The 13,486-nt window shown below is 32.1% G+C and overlaps 1 long non-coding RNA gene across 2 annotated transcripts in view; it reads left to right on the forward strand.

The window, feature by feature from the left end:
- Positions 1-12,217, forward strand: part of LOC149920208 (uncharacterized) — a 30,463-nt gene extending 18,246 nt beyond the window's left edge. The window contains exons 3-8 of one of the 2 annotated variants that reach the window (XR_016461540.1): positions 4,042-4,138; positions 5,756-5,804; positions 8,196-8,252; positions 8,816-8,935; positions 10,547-10,654; positions 11,154-12,217. This is a non-coding gene — a long non-coding RNA (uncharacterized LOC149920208). The remainder of the gene's footprint in view (positions 1-4,041; positions 4,139-5,755; positions 5,805-8,195; positions 8,253-8,815; positions 8,936-10,546; positions 10,655-11,153) is intronic. The other variant, XR_016461541.1, reaches the window with a different exon arrangement.
- The last annotated feature ends 1,269 nt before the right edge of the window (positions 12,218-13,486 follow it).

Genomic DNA, 13,486 nt, shown 5'->3' on the forward strand with positions numbered 1-13,486 from the left:
AGAAACTTTTGCAGTATGGTACAAAGCAAGACCATGACACAATACTTTACTCTGTTGAGATTTCTATCTCAGTGTGTATATGTATAACTTCTGTAGTCAATAGACCAAATTTTTACCATTGTCTGTAATATATGGCTCAACACAGGTCCTTGATGTCTGCTGGCAAAGAAAAGTTAGTGGGGCTATCCTGTCAACAACTAAGTTCTTATTCAACTTAAGCATATCATAATTATTTGTGAAAAGTTTGAAAACTTATGTTTCTGTCTGATGAATCACAAGACTTGCTATGATTCCGTTTGAGAGGATATTTCGAATACTGCCATTGCTCATGCCTCATCGCCTCAATAATCTTGTGTAGTGAACTAAGCAAAACAACATTTTTATCTCTGATGTTACTGTTTTTTGAATAGAACATTAAAGGGTGGGTTTATCAGTAGTACACTTAAGCTTTCTTATGTCTTTGTTATGACTTAGTTATGCTACCTGACAGCAAAATTCCTGAGTCCATAAGTTACATCTCTTGCTATTTTCCTCAGAGTGCTACAAACATTGTGAACTCTGGATAAAGGTGTGGACAAGGACGTGCCAGAGCCAAGGAGAAGGATAAAGGAGATCTGAGTAGGAGCTTTGTGGAAGAGTAGGATATGTCTTTTTCAGAGCATGGGATCAATTTTTTGGCTCATGTAACCCTATCTGAGTCTCACCATCTGCTGACATTTTTGCTGACAAAAAGCAATCATTTTATTCTGAAGTCTTTTTTCCTTCCCCGTGGCTGTCATCTAGAAATCTACATTTTTCTTTAGCTCTTCTTTTGCATAGAAAGTTCATTGTTCTTGTTCAGAAATTGCTGCTTTATAGATGAATATTTGCAGCAGACTATGACTGCTCAGTTTTTTAATAATACTTCTCTAAAATGCTATATACTCATTCAGTTGACTACAGACTGTTGAGATAGGATTTGATTATTTTTTCAGGATAATTTGACAATTTCCAGGACATGGTGATATCAGCATAAAAGATGAAGCTCAACAAGATCTTCATGAAACACAAAGAAAACAGTCTGGACAAATTCCTACTTAAACCATTACATAAACTTACACTAATATATTCAATCAGTCAGCCTCTATGAGAAGGAATGGAAATGTTTCTTTTTTTTTTTTTTTCTCTCTTAATATTATTAGTCCTGTTCAACCTTCCATCTAAACTAGCTAAACGATACAAGTAAGTACAAATATCTTTATTATTGTTTAACTTATTATCTCTACATTTCCTGAGCCTCCAAAATGTTGTACACAAAGTAAATATAATCCTCATTATTGTAGCTATTACACTGAAACAGGTCTTCCAGGAACATATAGGTTTCCAGAAATTGACAAACAACAGTATTATAATTACAGAGGAGGAGAACAAACTGACAGACATTTAGAAAAGCTTTAAAAGCAATTAGAAATGGAGAGATCATCACCCTTAGGCTCAGCTATCAATCTCATCCTCCATAAGGCTACAGAATCACCTTTTCCTTTACACTAGGTATGTCAGAAAGCAGAAGGAAACTTCTGGCATAATTAGTTCTACCGTCTTTTCTCTCAGTCACTATATCAAAAATTTTCCAGTTTCTTTCTGCTTTTAGGGTTTTCATGTTTTCCTAGTACAAGTATACAAACAACTTAAACACTGGGATTAAAAATACATAATAAATAAATAAATAAATAAATACATTCAAAATAAATTTGTATAATGAATCATTAAATCATAAATTAAGTGATAGATAGGCCACCCTTTCACTTGCTGCATTTCATGGGTATTAACACTTAAAAACATAGCACTATTCAGCATTTGTCCTCCGTAATTTTCTTTGCTGTAAAATAATTTCCTTCTTAACTCTAGTACTTTTAATCTATTTATTTCAGTGGTGCAGGAAAAACTGAAGGAAACAAAAGCAATAATGTTTTCTTGAGAGTCTGAACAACAAGCAGTTTTAAATGAAAGATCAGTCTTTCATTATAGAGTAAATATTATCATATCTAAGAAGAGTATGGACTTTCAATAATGAATAGGTCTGTAAATCTGTTCTCTGTCTAATAATAACTTTCTTGCTTTTGGATCTGAAGATAAATTGTCAGTTATGGCTGTAATTTAGAATCTATTGATATCCAAAGTGTCAGATCTCATTTTAGATCCAGAATGGCAAAAATCTCTGAAAAATAAAAATTTGGTAGTTTCATATATACATTAATCAGTTTAATGTGTTTCAGAAAGAAATTAGTCAAGCAATTTTATTTATTTATTTATTTAGCAAGTAATAAAACACTGTAGTGAATATAATCTGTTAATGTAATTTGAAAAGCATCATTGTTCTTGTGCTGCAAAAATGCAACATTGTTGAAAATTTTGGTATATGAATTTAGCTTCTAAAGCAGTGAGAAAGAATGGATTAGAACTACCAGTGAGTTTGGTTAAATAATCATTTCATAGTAACAAATAAAAATGAGAGTCTTTTTTATTATATATATATATATATTCTATTTAATTTGATTGTCTAAACTTATCAATGGAGATTACAATTTTTTATTGTCCCAATTGCAGATTTGAAAACTAAGGAAATTTATGCCATGCTGAATGGCATGTGTGTGTCAGTCCTAATTACATCTGAAGAGACAGCAGGAGAGATTCTTGGAGAGAGAACATATTTAAGCTAGCAATTGGCCTTAAATGGTAGAAATTACCTGACCTGATTATTCACATTAGAGGAAAGTACTTGTTTAAAACAAATTCATTTTGATGGACTTAGGACTGGACATGACTAAATCAACTATTTGGAAATGGAGCACAATATCATATCATTCTAGAGAAGTACTGAGAGTTCTTACAAAAAATAATACATATAGAGGAGACTACTCAATATTTCTGACATTCATTATATGTATCAAGGCAGGCAGTGGTGTCCCTTTCTCTGTTACAAAATGAATGTTATTCTCCAGAAATGATATTAACAGAAACTATGACTGATATTTTTAACGATTTGAGAAATTCCTGGTAAGGATCATCTCTCTAGATTATTTAGCTTTTTTAAAAAATCCTGTCTCTAGAATGAATGAGATTATTACATGGATAGGAACAAGAGATTGAAAACAATCTGAGTATTTGCTATTTCAAAATATATTTTCTGTTTATCAATTGCTTTTCTGTTTACTATCATAGAACTGATGAGCCCTAGTCCTTTTCAGTTGCCTTTCATTTGTATTGGATCTTCAGGCCTCCTGTTCATTTGCATTTCATCCTAAATATTGCCAAGAAGTGTTCATGAAAAGATGTACTCTTTGGCCTATGTACATTCAAGAAGAGAAGCAAGAATCTTTATTCGAAGGAATGAAGATTATAAAAGGAAATGGAAAATGCACAATAAAATATGAATCAAGTCATTGATCAGTAATGAATAGATCCATAATCATTTACAAAATATGCACTAAAGAAGTAGCTGAGATTTCTCATAATATAGTAGATCTTCAGGTTTGGTATAGTGTCCAAACTCTAATATTTGCTTTCAAGTTCCTGAAAGAAGTAAAAATATAATTATATGAATGACTCATATCATATGAATATGGTGCCTTAAATTGCAGGTCATAATTATCAAATGATGTAGAAAAAAAAAAAAACAAAAAAAACATACACTTTCAATTTAGTAAAAATAATTTGCCTTTATGTTGAGTTAGATATTGTTCTTTTACAGAATATGTGTTATGTGCTAATTCAGACTAAATGAAACAGTCAGTAATTGTTCATGGATAGATACATACATGGATGGATGGATGTGATCAACATGGCCAACACAATCAAAAGTAGGAGACATCTGAAGCAATGTGCACAACAGCCAAGGATCTTTATTTTACTATGTCAGAGCATAAGGAAAAACCTCCTTATTCAGATTCGTCTAAATTCATTAAGTTATCAGATAGCGTTAGGCAGAATGATTTTTACCTAAAGAAACACACAAAGCACTGTGTCCTTGGCAATTAAAATAACAAAATCTTTATTTTGCAGCGAGTACAATCTAAACTTCATTAAAATGTAGAACATCAGGGAACTTCTGTTTTTTTGGGCTTCAAAATCCAGATGTTATTGCACCTTGGAGTATGAGGTCAGTATTTATGGGTGGTATTTACTTCCAGCTGCAAATTGTTTCATAGATTATATAAGTTGCAGTCAAACAGATATATCTATATGTATAAAAATATACATCTGGGAGACTGCTGAGTTTATGCCTAGTATGATATTAGTTGCATTACTAGAAATAGAATAATCTAGTAAAAACAGCAATTTTCTAAATCTGCACACACACAAAAAAGTTATATTGTCTTCTGTGAAGATATTGCACAGGAGACTGTAATTTACTCCTTTCGAGTTTTAACAAATTTATTACCACAAATGAGGCTTATGATATAATCTGAAATTATAATCAATATGTTACCTACTATTTGAATAGACAGATTATTGCAGAAATGCTTGATGCCATGAACTGCAGCGTCTGATGCACGGACTCAGATGTGAATGATCCCAATTGTTTATTACAAATTCTCACATCACTTATATACCTTCACAAGTTTTCTTTTTCTAGCTTTCCCATCCACCCCTACAACTTTTCCATCCACCTTTACATATCAACAGAGCATTCTACAAAACTCTCTTCAACTGTTCACACAGGTACTTATCCAATCAGAGCTGTGAGACATTCTTTCTTCTTCTAGAGGTGTCCTTGATTCTCATGCTGTTTATCTTGCTCCACAGCTTCTGCTCTGAACAGTTTTTCTTGTATTCCCACAATGAACATCAGTATTTTAAAAGATTCAGAATTAATATTAAAAATTACACTGTATACAACTTATTATAATGATTATATTTTAAATTCAGGGAATTTATTTCTTAATGGCTTTACACTAGAATATTATGTAAGTCTTTTTTAAACTTCATCCTTTAAACCATATAGTAAAATAATTGATCGATGGGTTAAATTAAAATAATGTGAGCTGGTCATAGGCTGTTGTGAATATGGCACATTGAGGAAGTTAATAAGCCCTATAAAATACAACATTCAATTTGAGGGGACAGCTTTCTTAAGAATCTGGTAGAGTACTTAACTGTGGGGGGGAAAAAAAAAAAAAAAAAGTTTATTTTAGGCTCTTATTTGTCACATGACTACTATTGTTCTTGTCAAATCATTGAAAAAAAAAAATCTTAAGTATGAATAAATATCTGACTAAATGTATATGATGTATACACATTGTCTGATTTCCCCTGACTCTGTATTTTGTAAGAAATAGATGTCTCTTTAGAATTATTCTATTTAGGTTATTATATCTAGCTTATATTAGACATTTTCTTCACAAAAAAAGATGAATAATACTGTGAAAATATCTCTTAAGGAAAATAAGGGTAAATAGTATAAATGTCTTCATTTGGTTAGATAAATTCCTTCACACAAGAACTTTAGAGGGTTTTGTTGGCTACTGTAGAGAGAATAGATACCTATTTTGTATAGATCATTTAATTGTCTAACAGTAGCTATATTGAACAGAAACACAAATCTATTTATAAATAAGCACTTATTTACAAATAAAAATGTAGAGAATAAAACTGATTACTTCTAGGAAATAGATGATACATAGATGGGCATCTTCCTCTGGACTTGAGCTAAATATGTTTGGTTTTTTTTTTGTTGTTGTTGTTTTGTTTGTTTGTTTGTTTTTAATAACTATAGGAGAGAAATAGTCATCCACAGTGCAGTTCCAGACTACTTCACACTAAATGTACGTGTTTATGTTCTGAGATATCTCTATGCATCACAATATCTCAATAGATGAGTGTCCAAAACTGTGGCTTGCCTGAGACGCAGTGAGTGAAGAAGGCTGCATGTAGATTCTTCTTATGCCTCCTATTTATTTCCATGGAAACAACAACAGATTCACAGACCACAAAAAACATATCCTTTCTACCCTTCTTCAAAGAGATGCAACACTGCCTTTTTCCAGTCACCAGGGATTTCATCTGACCACCATGTTTTTTCAAATACTGTTGTGAATGCCTCGGTGACTGCATCAGCCAACTCCCTCAGGACTCTGGGATGCATCTCATCTGGAATCATAGAATTATGGATGTTCATTTTCCTCATGTGTTCATGAGCATAATCTTCCTAGATTTACATGGGGAAAAACAAAAACAAAAACAAAAACAAAAAACCTTTAGAATTACAAAAAAGATAATAATTATGCACTGCAGAATCATAAATATCTTCGTTCTCCTAATGCCATACTTTATTTGAGCATAAACAAGAACAATAAAAAAATTCAGATTTATTTAATAATAAAATAGGTTATAGGTTTTGTTAGCAAATTTCTTCTCTTCCTACTGTTTCCTGTTGTGTTGAATGTTTTCTTCCAGTTTTACAGTAAACAAGTTTTATGGATTTCAATATACTTGCACAATACAATCAGGATTTTTCAGGAAGGAAATTTGTGGAATTTTTTTCACTGAAAGCATTTGTTGTGAAACTGATAAATTCCTTGAAAATATTTCTTTATTTCAATTACTGGAATACTATTTTCTTATTTTCAGGAACTTTTAGCTGACAGGAAAAGTCAAGCAGTAAATATGACTTTCTTGTGAATCCATATCTTTTAAGCAAAGTAGAACGTATATATGTAGTGAAGAAATAATTAGGATAGATAAAATCTATTATTTTAAGACACACACGCAAAAAAATAAATTAACAAAAAATTAAAAAATCACAATTCCCCAGAGCTAGATAAATCAGAGTTTATCATGTTCAAAACATCAGCAGCTTCCATTAAAGATGTGTGTTGATAGAGGTAACATTTTAAAAATGGTTACATTCTATTCTTAGAAATAAATGTTAAGCATCATCTGCTAAAAGCTTGGGAAGTTTTGAGTACCTTGTTTCTATTTTATTTTGCTCTGTCATAGAATTAATCCATGCTTACTTCATTCAGTCAGAGAATAAGAATATAAATGGACATTCGGACGCATCAGTCAGCTAGATATTTATTTGTAGGGGATGGCTTACACTTTATTACAGTGTGGAATTTTTTTTCTTCTCCATATTAAAAAAGAAAAAAAAAATAGTGAAGGAATGGTGTGAAGCAAATTAAATCCCCAGTAAGTTCTGAAAAATAAGCATACAATGACTGTGAAGAACTAAAGGGAAAACTATGACATTTAGTAATACAATTTCATTTAGAAGGGACTTGCCTTACTCGCTTTTCAGGGTTCTGTGAAAGTATACATCATAATTTAAGGAAAGTAAAATGCTTAGTTGTTGTATATTTATATTAAACTTTTAACAAAGCATTATTAATCAGAAAAAAAAAAAAAAGAATAAAAGGGGGAAAAAAGGCAAAAAAGCATTAAGAAAAGCAAAGAATGTAAAACAGGAAGAAAAGAAAATGGTAAAAAAAAAAAAAAAAAAGAAAAAAAGGAAGAAAAAATTAAAAAAAGTAAAGGAAAAAGATAAAAATAGAGAAAAGGGGGAAAAAGGAAGAAATAGGAAAAAAAAAATAAAAGAAAAAAAAGAAAAAGATTAAATATATATATATAAAAGAAAAAAAGAGGGGAAGAGGAAAGCATGAAAAATGGAATTTAAAAAAATCAGAAAAAAGTGGAAAAAAAAAGGAGAAAGAAGTAAAAAGTTGAAAGAAGGAAAAAAAAAACAAAAAATAAGAAACAAAAGGAAAAAAAGAAAAAAGAAATAATAAGATAAGAAAATAGGGGGAAAAAAAAAAGAAGAAAAGAAAACAATAGAAAGAAAGAAAAAAAGAAGTGGAAATAAATAAACATCCTTTTGTTCATTCATTTGTAAGATCTTTCCTCCATTCCTTCATTTATTCCACTCACTTTCTTCTGTTTTTCTTTACCTTCCTCTATCTCTTCTCCTTCTCTTCTATTTTTTATTTTTCCCCATTCTTTTTCTCTCTTACTGTTTTATGCACTGCTTTCGTTGTTTCATATAGCCAGCCATTTTAGTTAATATTAATTTAAAGAAGATTTTAAAAGCGTGTCTTAAATAACCGTCACCATGTATGCATTATTAAAGCTTCACAATTTTTTGAAAGACATTTATTATAAGAATAAATACCTGTGTCTAGCCTGCATCACCTGCTTATTCCATTTTTACCTTATGCCAGGAATGTAATCTTCAACCAGACATCCTAAGGAGAGTACATACTGTGACAATCTGCTGGGTAAGCAGAGTAATTTCATTATTTTTAACATATGTGCTCTGGTAATGAATACTTGATATTTCCTTTTACTCCTACTTGTGTCATCAAATTTGAGTAGAGATCCATGAAAAGTTAACTTGAAAAAGAAAGAAAGAAATAGTGATACAGACTCCTCAGCTTCTCATTTATGTTAGTGTAATTAAATTTGCTGATAAGAAACTGGGACTTTTTTGTGTTGTTGTCCTTAGATTAGTAATGCTTTCTCCTAATTTACCACGCAACAGAAATTTTTATTTTTTCACTGCTCCTTTTACAACAAAATTATTTATACACAAGTTACCTTGTCTATAGAGCCCATGTATTAATGACGGTTTGAAATAGCAAAACTCAGCATCTGAGAGGAGAAAAAAATTCCTTTTCCTACCCAGTGCTATATTCTGCTCAACATACTCCAATACCAGTAATTTATCATTAACAAGAATATCTTATAATTCAGCAACAATAAAACATTATAACTTTTAGGTGATAAATAATGATTTGGATGTCTACCTAATCTAAAATTCACTTTCTGATGACTTTTTCAGCCAAACTGGAGCAGACAATGAAGAAAAAAAGTAATATAGAAGTAAAGGTATCCCTACAGCATCTGAGTATCTTGTTACTGCAGTCAGTCAGGGTAGACCATCCCTTGTAACCTCATGCAGGTAATTACAAATACATTCTGCAGTCTACATAAGTGAAAATGAAGCCTATCTTCCTTACTCTTGAAAATGTAATTATTCTTAGTCACTTTAGTATGACAAACTATAAAATTGTAGAGTGGCTTGTGTGGGATAAGGCCTCAAGGATAATCACAATCCAGTTCCCCTACAACAGGAAGGACTGCCAGCTGCTTGATCAAGTACTAGATCAGGTTGCGATCCAACCTGGCCTTAAACACTTCCAGGGATGGGGCATCTGCAACCTCTCTGAACAAGCTGTTTCAGCACCTCACCAGTCTCATTAAAAACTTCCTCCTAATTTAAATCTCCCTTCCTTTAGTTTAAAATCATTCCTATCAGTATCTACCCTTGTAAAAAATTGATTTCCCTCAAAAACAAATGTTCTGTTTAAAGTTGTTTTTGAGCATTATTGATTCCAGAAACTTTGAGAGTAGAAATGGATGTTTGTTGAACATTTGACCTTTGTTATGTCATTGAGAAATCCTTGTATATCTCCGCAATTTAAAATATTTTCTCATTGAATATGGAACTGATTGGAAGACACATGCTGTCACAATAATTACAAATATTACCTTTAATTTTAAAACGACATACAATGTTATTTAATAACAGCCAGCTGAAGACATAGTTAAGATTACTTTAAAGCATGCTTTGTTTTCTAAATTTTATTGCAGAAAAAAATGCTACCAAAAATCTGACTCAAATTAAAATCTGGGGAGTCTATCCCTTTCACTTAAAGTTGCTATTTCAAAGTCATCCTACAGTTTTATAATTCTTTGCTCCAAGTTAATTTTTACTATTCACCAAATATATATATATATAATTGTTGTGTATATTTTTGTATGTTTATAACTTTTTGCTATGAATATTGCATTAAGAACAATTAAATCAGTGACCAAAATCATATTTCAGATGAAATATTCCCAAGAGAAAATGTTTTCCTTAGAATGTCCAATTCCATTTCAGTTTTGGTTTCTTCTTTTATTTTATTTCCTGTTTTTTTTTTTTTTTATTATTTCTATATTTTTATTTTTATCTTTTTTAAGGAGGTTATTAAAGTGGATCACAATGAGAAATTCAGGTGAGAATAATTATTGAATAATAGCTCTTAGGAAATAGAATGAAGTTTTGGAAGTTTTCATCAAATGAAATTTTCACAACAACAACAACAACAAAATGGAGATACTTGTCTATACAATTGTATGCTTTTATGATTTTTGGTTATTGGTATTCCACATCATAACATCACATAGTGCACTGGAAATTAAAGAGTTAATGCTCTAGTTCCAGGTACCTGTCCCAGAAGAGAAAAAGAATTACATACCCCAGAGGACTTTGCATTCAGAGAGGGGATATAACCCCTGGCAAGGTCACAAGACCTTCCCTTTTTTTTTTTTTTTTTTTTTTTTTTTGTCTCTCTCTCATCCCTGCTGCTTGACCCAACTGTGCATCTCATCTCAGCATTATGGTGAGGCCTTTCCACCTTTCAGACACTCATTATATTTGATTTTTTAGCTTCAATTCTAATTTTATTGCATTATAGTGTGTTATCTTGCATTCCGATACCATATTTAGTAAATTGTTTCTCCTCAGATCATTGCCACTGCATTTAAATATTTTGAGACCCGTTTCCTCTTTCCGGAAGTGCAGATTCGCAAATCCCTCCGCCCCGCTAGTCATTGAACTGGGCTGAACCAAACGGTAAACTGTTGACAACAATACAAAGTTTCTTAGACACTGGAAACAAAAATTCCACATGGACATATAGAAGCAGCCTAGAATGTCATCAGGAATTCACTGAGATGGTTTAAGTAAAAAGATATATATAGTTTAAGAAATCTCTAAACAGCATGCTATAGAAAGTGGGAAAAGTATTTAGGGATATGTAGCTTTGTATTTTCTGTGTCCTTACATTTTTCTTTAGACATCCACAATTGATTTAGATGGACATTTGGTTGGAATTAGCAGAATGCTATTCATTTCTTGCAGGAAATTATTAATAAAGCAGTTGATTTATCTACTTAAAATATCATTTTTAATAGCTCAAGTTCTTCAATTTATTTAAATTTTACTATTCCAAATTTCTGCCATCTTTGCAGAAAAGGGGTGCTTTTGCTACTAAGAAGGGTGAGTGATTTTGGCTGCATTAAGTAAAGTATTATCAGCAAATCTAAAGAAGTGATCCTTCTCTTCTACTCAGCATTGCTGAAGCCACGACTGTAGTACTGAGTCCAACCATGGGACTGCCATTACAAGATAGACATGGACATACTGGAAAGAGTCTGATTTATGGCTACCACCATGATCAAAAGACTGAAGCACATATGAGGATAGGCTGAAGAATTGGGACTGTTCAGCATGAAGAGGAGAAGGCTCAAGAGTGAGCTAATTAATGTACATAAATACTTAAAGAGAGGGTGCCTATATGACAGATCCATACTATTTCTAGTGGTGTCCATTGACTAGTGATGGGCACAACCTAAAATACAGAGGTAATGTCTAAACGTCAGGAAGCACTTTACTGTGCAGGTGACACAGGACTTGTACAGGTTTCCCAGATAGGCTGTGGAGTCTCCCTCCTTGCAGATCTTCAAAAGTTGCCTGGAAATGGCTCTAAGCAACTTGCTCTAGGCATTCCTGCTTGAGAAGGGAGTTAGGACAACATGATCTCCAGAAGTCACTTTCAACCATTTTGTAGTTCTGAGACATAAATTAAATAAGTTTTTAGAACTCTATGATCTACATTTTTGTAATAAGTTTCCAACTGCAAGAAAACTTGAAGCCAGGCAGATTATAATATTTTTTCATAGGCACAATGGTATAATGTATTTTCTCATAGGAAACCCAGGCTAAATAAGCCGCTAAGTAATTTGCAATCCAGATGGGAAATATATATATAAATTTTGATGCATCTTCACAAATTAATGTATCTGCTGATAAGTCCTATCATTATCCAATAACATTATTGTTTTCATCTGAACCACAAAGTTGAATTTCTTCCCCGTAGAAAGCATGGAGATGGAGGTATCTGTGTGCTTAGAAATTACTGAAGGATACAGTTGCTACCTACCAGGATGTGAACCTAGGCCTGTGAACTAAAAGCATTCTGTCCTACTAGAAACTATATATAAATTTACTTCCTGAAATGTTCTGTTTAATCATGAGTATTTGAATATACTTTACCTGTGGAGGTAAAATGGAAGAAATCTAAGTTTGATTTATGTTGTTAGTGGAATAAATAAGTTATACATACAAATAAACAAACCAACATAACATTACAGGCTGTTACAATTTTATGCAGAAAGTGAATATAAGAATATATTGCATCTCATATGAACTCAAAATTCTGTGTTGTAGGTTTAGTGTGTATCCATATATACATACACATATTTGCATATGTAATAATATTTTTATATATCGTATCTAACTTGAATTTTGCATTTTGTTAAGCAGAAGTATATAGGCAATGTATTTCTTTCTAATTCATATTACAAATAATAAGAAGAATGCTTAAGAAACATGGATAAGCACATTTATACTAGTCTATGAACCACAAAAATAATCTCCTCAGAATTCTAACTACATTTAATAAAACAGGAAATGCTGTAAGGAATTAAAATAAATAAATAAATAAAAGTTAAAAAGCAGGAACAAATATGTCTTTGCTTTGTTTTGTTTTGTTCATGAAAATAATGACTGTGAATCCTAAGAGGAAATACAACTATTTTTATATATATATATATATATATATATATTTCATACCTGTAGAAATTTGTTGCCAACCACATTCAGCTATCTTTTTCTGTGGTTAAAATGTGACAATGAAAGGAAGTTTATACATTTAAATAAGAAATACATAAACTTATTGTTGTTCATTTATGTACAACATAATAATAAATATATAAATGTATATAAATGTTGTACATTTATGTACAGTGTGTTTTCCAATTTCATTTTTCATGAAGGTACCTTTTAATTTGCCCCCCAAAAAAACTAAAACAAATGCAATTTCCATGAAGTATTAAACTTGAAATAAGAATGAAAATGATATAGTAACAGTTCTTAAATCAATTATCCTGATACCTGTCCTATTTAACTCTGCTATCTAGGACCTGCTGAAATGAGTTTGGGGGGCAAAGCTGACATCATGGTCTGGAAGGGTGTACGCTCTGCTGGGTGAAGAAGCACTGGCTGGATGGCTGGGCCAAAAGTCGTGGTCAATGAAGTTGAATCTACTTGGCGGCCGGTCACGAGCGGTGTCCCTGAAGGCTCAGTACTGGGGCCGCTTCTGTTTAACATCTTCATTGATGATCTTGATGAGGGGATTGAGTGCACCCTCAGTAAGTTTGCAGGTGACACCAAGCTGGGAGGGAGTGTTGATCTGCCAGAGGGGAGAAGGGCACTGCAGAGGGACCTGGACAGACTGGATCAATGGGCCAAGGTTAACAGCATGAGTTTCAACAGGGCCAAGTGTCGGGTCCTGCATTTTGGTCACAACAACCCCAGGCTTGGGGAGGTGTGCCTGGAAAGCTG

Source organism: Phasianus colchicus, chromosome 1 (assembly GCF_987193195.1).
Source record: "Phasianus colchicus chromosome 1, bPhaCol1.hap1.1, whole genome shotgun sequence".
NCBI classification, from domain to species: domain Eukaryota; kingdom Metazoa; phylum Chordata; class Aves; order Galliformes; family Phasianidae; genus Phasianus; species Phasianus colchicus.